Below are 5393 nucleotides of genomic sequence, written 5' to 3'. Positions count from 1 at the left end.
GACATAGGCATCCCCAATGGGCCTGCCGAAGATGGTACCCGGGGTTTACTGAAGACCCACAAGTCGAAGCATATGAAGTTCGGAAGCCCAGATAGTATTAAGGAAAGTTAGAGTTGTATTAGGAAATATAGAGACTTGTAATTATACGGGACGGGTTAGAAACCCTCTCGGACTCTGTAACTTGTGTATTACGAATCCCTCGGCTCCGCCTCCTATATAAGGGGGAGTCGAGGGACAAAGAGAGGATCGAATCAATTGTCAACAGAACCCTAGTTTCTTAATCGTCGAGTACTTTTCGGCTGAAACCTTCGAGATCTACTTGCCCTCTACTTCCAACGAAACCTTAGTCTACAATAAGTAGGCATTGATAAGTTAATACCTTGTCAATTTGCGCCGACCGTGGGGACTAGAGGCGACAAGGAACTGATCTCGATGGCACGTTCAAGATCGTCGACTTCATCAACTTCAAGCAACGCTTTGGACAGAGGTAAACAGATCGAAACTGGTCTAGTCGATTTTGTTCCTCACCCGCCCTCCCGTTTGGATGCATATGCGTATCTGGAGGAGCCTATGGAGATGACGTTTGGCGAGTTCCAATTCCGCGTCGAGAAGGAAGGATCATATCGTCTCGAAATTCCGATCTCGTCGGGATTATCACGGTCGATCCCGATATTTCGGATTCAACATCGTCAACAGAGTCAGGCGAAGAAGAGATTTTGTCGCCACGCTTCATCAGCACCAGGGCAAGTGAAAAACTCGCCAAGATCTTCAGCGACATGTCTTTCGAGTCATCTGCGGACTCCGATATAAGCAATGACTCGAGCAACATCGACAGCTTCACCTTCGTCGACAGATCCACTACCGATGGATGTCAAAACGGCGTTCCTTAATGGAGACATTGAGGAAGAGTTGTATATGGTACAACCCAAAGGTTTTGTCGATCCTAAAAATGCTGACAAAGTATGCAAACTTCAGCGTTCAATCTATGGACTGAAGCAAGCATCGAGAAGTTGGAACCGACGCTTTGATAAGGTGATCAAAGACTTCGGGTTTATACAGTGTCATGGAGAGGCCTGTATTTACAAGAAAGTGAGTGGGAGCTCTGTAGCGTTCACTGATATTATATGTAGATGACATATTATTGATTGGGAATGATATAGAACTATTAAGCGAGTGTAAAAGGTTATTTGAATAATAGTTTTTCAATGAAAGACCTTGGTGAAGCATCGTATATATTAGGCATCAAGATTTATAGAGATAGATCAAGACGTCTAATAGGGCTATCACAGAGTACATACCTGGACAAGATTCTAAAGAAGTTTAGAATGGACGAAAGTAAGAAAGGATTCTTACCTATGTTACCGAGGCAAGGTCTTGAGTAAGACTCAAGGTCCGGCTACGGCGGAAGAAAGAGAAAGGATGAGTCGGATCCCCTATGCCTCGGCGATAGGCTCTATCATGTATGCCATGCTATGTACAAGACCGGATATAGCACATGTTGTTAGTTTGACTAGCGAGATATCAAAGTGATCCAGGAATGGAACATCTGGACAGCGGTCAAGAATATCCTGAAGTACTTGAAAAGAACTAAGGATATGTTTCTTTGTTATGGAGGTGACCAAGAGCTCGTTGTAACAAGTTACACCGATGCAAGTTGGAACACCGATCCCGATGACTCTAAGTCACGATCCGGGTACGTGTTTATATTGAATGGTGCTGCGATGAAGCTGGGCAAGCTCGAAGTAGTGCACGGTGGCGAAGTCATCAACACAATCGGAGTACATAGCGGCTTCAGAGGCTTCATCAGAAGCGGTATGGATGAAGAGGTTCATTGTAGAGCTCGGTGTGGTTCCTAGTGCATTGGACCCACTAGTCATCTACTGTGACAACATGGGTGCCATCGCCAATGCACAAGAACCAAGGTCACACAAGAGGCTGAAGCATATCAAGCTGCGTTATCATTCGATTCGCGAGTACATCGAAGATGGAGAAGTAAAGATTTGCAAAGTACACACTGATCTGAATGTAGCAGATCCGCTGACTAAAGCTCTCCCTAGGGAAAAGCATGACCAACACCAGAATGCCATGGGTGTTAGGTACCTTACAATGTAATCTAGATTATTCACTCTAGTGCAAGTGGGAGACTGTTGGAGATATGCCCAAGAGGCAATAATAAAAGTGGTTATTATATATCTTTATGTTTATGATAAATGTTTATATACCATGCTATAATTGTATTAACCGAAACATTGATACATGTGTGTTATGTAAACAAACAATGAGTCCCTAGTAAGCCTCTTAACTAGCTTGTTGATTAATAGATGATTAGTTTCATAATCATGAACATTGGATGTTATTAATAACAAGGTTATATCATTATGTGAATGATGTAATGGACACACCCAATTAAGCGTAGCATAAGATCACGTCATTAAGTTATTTGCTATAAGCTTTCGATACATAGTTACCTAGTCCTTATGACCATGAGATCATGTAAATCACTTATGCTTGGAAAGGTACTTTGATTACATCAAACGCCATCTGCGTAAATGGGTGGTTATAAAGGTGGGATTAAGTATCCGGAAAGTATGAGTTGAGGCATATGGATCAACGGTGGGATTTGTCCATCCCGATGACGGATAGATATACTCCGGGCCCTCTCGGTGGAATGTCGTCTAATGTCTTGCAAGCATATGAATAAGTTCATAAGAGACCACATACCACGGTACGAGTAAAGAGTACTTGTCGGGAGACGAGGTTGAACAAGGTATAGAGTGATACCGATGATCAAACCTCGGACAAGTAAAATATCGCGTGACAAAGGGAATTGGTATCGTATGTGAATGGTTCATTCGATCACTAAGTCATCGTTGAATATGTGGGAGCCATTATGGATCTCCAGATCCCGCTATTGGTTATTGGTCGGAGAGAGATCTCAACGATGTCTACATAGTTCGCGAACCGTAGGGTGGCACACTTAAGGTTTGATGTTATAATAGTAGAACTTGAATATGGAATGGAGTTCGAAGTATTGTTCGAAGTCTCGGATGGGATCCCGGACATCACGAGGAGTTCCGTAATGGTCCGGAGAATAAGATTCATATATAGGAAGTCATTTTATATGTTTGAAAATGATCCGGTGCATTAATGGAAGGTTCTAGAAGGTTCTAGAAAAGTCCGGAAGAAATCACTTTGGAAGGCGGAGTCCCGAAGGGACTCCACCACCCATTGCCGGCCAACCCTAGAGGGTGGAGTCCAAGGTGGACTCCACCAAAGGTGGCCGGCCACCCCCTCCCAAGGAAAGGTGGGAATCCCACCTCAAGTGGGAATCCCACCTTGGGTAGGTTTCATGTCATATGGAAGGTTTTGGTTTGGGGTCTTATTCGAAGACTTGTAGACCAACTCTTGGGTGTTCCACCTATATAATGAGGGACAAGGGGAGGGGGCCGGCCACCCCAACACCACAAGGTGGCCGCACCCTATAGTGGCCGGCGCCCCCCTCTCCCAAACCCTAGCCGCCCCCCTCTCCTCCACCTCTCCCGCACGTTTAGCGAAGCTCCGCCGGAGTTCTCCATCGCCACCGCCACAACGCCGTCGTGCTTCCGGATTCAAGGAGGAGCTACTACTTCTGCTGCCCGCTGGAACGGGGAGAAGGACGTCGTCTTCATCAACACCGAACGTGTGACCGAGTACGGAGGTGCTGCCCGTTCGTGGCGCCGTGATCAAGATCTTCTACGCGCTTTTGCAAGCGGCAAGTGATCGTCTACCGCAGCAACAAGAGCCTCATCTTGTAGGCTTTGGAAATCTTCAAGGGTGAGTCTCGATCATCTCCTCGTTGCTCCCATCTTCTAGATTGCATCTTGGCTTGGATTGCGTTCTCGCGGTAGGAAATTTTTTGTTTTCTATGCTACGTTATCCTACATATCCAAGGCCTCAGCAGGAATATCGGCATCTTCTGCAGGGAACAAAAAAGAAGGATTTGTTAAACAAAAACAGAATCATTAAAGGGAAAATCAAAGAGAAAAAGTCAGATGGGAATTACTGAGCAAGGCCAAAACAGATTGGCGAAGGAGATCATCCTTTTCATTCATTTGGGCCTCGACAGCAAGCCTGGATGTCTCTTCGTCCTTCAGCTTCTTCTTCAACCTCTCGAGTTCATCCTTCAAAGACTCGGCCTTTTGGCGAGCTTCAGCAGCAATTTTAATTGCACTCTCTAACTTTGAGGAAAAGGATTCGACATCTTTTTGGAGCCGATTTTTGTCATTCTCAAGAGAAGTATATCGGGAGGCAAAAGCCTCCAAAGATGAGATGACGGCCCGCAAGTCCTAGGGAAGTAGAAGAAAGATGATAATTACCAAAGGAGAAAATTGATCATCGGAAATTTCATAATCCGATGAAAACTCACTCAAGAGCTGCCAGAGATAGAGATATTATTAAAACAAAAAAGGAGAAAAACTTACGGGCTTCTCAGAAGAAGTCGTGGCTGTGGCAGTCGAAGGAATTTCTTTACCTTTGGAGAGGGGAGAAGTCGTTGAAATTTGTGCCGCCGGGGCCGTGGCAGGATTCGAAGCTTCAGAGGCCGCCGGGTCCGTCCTGCTGGTACTCGTCTTGGCCTTCTTGGGAGGGGGCTCGATGAAACCCTCACTACAAGGATGAGAAGCCGATAATAAGAGAATTAAGTTCAAATAGTCATCATCAGAGTTTAATTTCAGGAAAAAGTACTGAGGACTTACAGATCGAAAAGATGTTCATCGGCAAAGCCACCGGATGATCTCTTCGAGGGCAGTTCGTCGGCCTTCTCCGCAGCTGCATCAACAAAGGCAGCACTGTCAGCATCGTCATCATGGATCGACCCCGCTGTGTCACTTATATCGTCAGTAAGGGATTCGGCGATGCCCCTCCCCTTTCGGGGGGCATTCCGATTTCCCTAGTATCATCATTTTTGCCGCGCGAATTTAGATTGAGATTAAGGAAATGAAGTTAATTAAATTTTCAAATCACTGACTCAAGCCCATTGTCGAATCCTACTCAGCAATTGTCGAATCCTACTCAGCCAAAAAGGGGGTACTTATGTATGGCGGAACGGGCCAATCTGGTCTTTCATAATAAAGAGATAGACGGAACTGGTATGAAACGGCTTATTAGCAGATTAATAGATCATTTTGGAATGGGATATACATCCCATATACTAGATCAACTAAAGACTCTGGGCTTCCATCAAGCCACTACTAAGTCTATTACCGTATCCCTTACTATTCTTACCCTTCTTTTTGCATCCCACTCAAAAAAAGGGGGCGCTACAGAGCCGGAAAGGGCTACCTAAATCAGGTATTTACTAAGACAAACAAATCGGGTATTCACTAAGACAAACAACTGGCAAACTGCTTTTAAAG

This window comes from Lolium rigidum, unplaced genomic scaffold (genome assembly GCF_022539505.1).
Source record: "Lolium rigidum isolate FL_2022 unplaced genomic scaffold, APGP_CSIRO_Lrig_0.1 contig_48894_1, whole genome shotgun sequence".
NCBI classification, from domain to species: Eukaryota; Viridiplantae; Streptophyta; class Magnoliopsida; order Poales; family Poaceae; genus Lolium; species Lolium rigidum.
Note: the sequence above shows the minus strand (reverse complement) of the source record.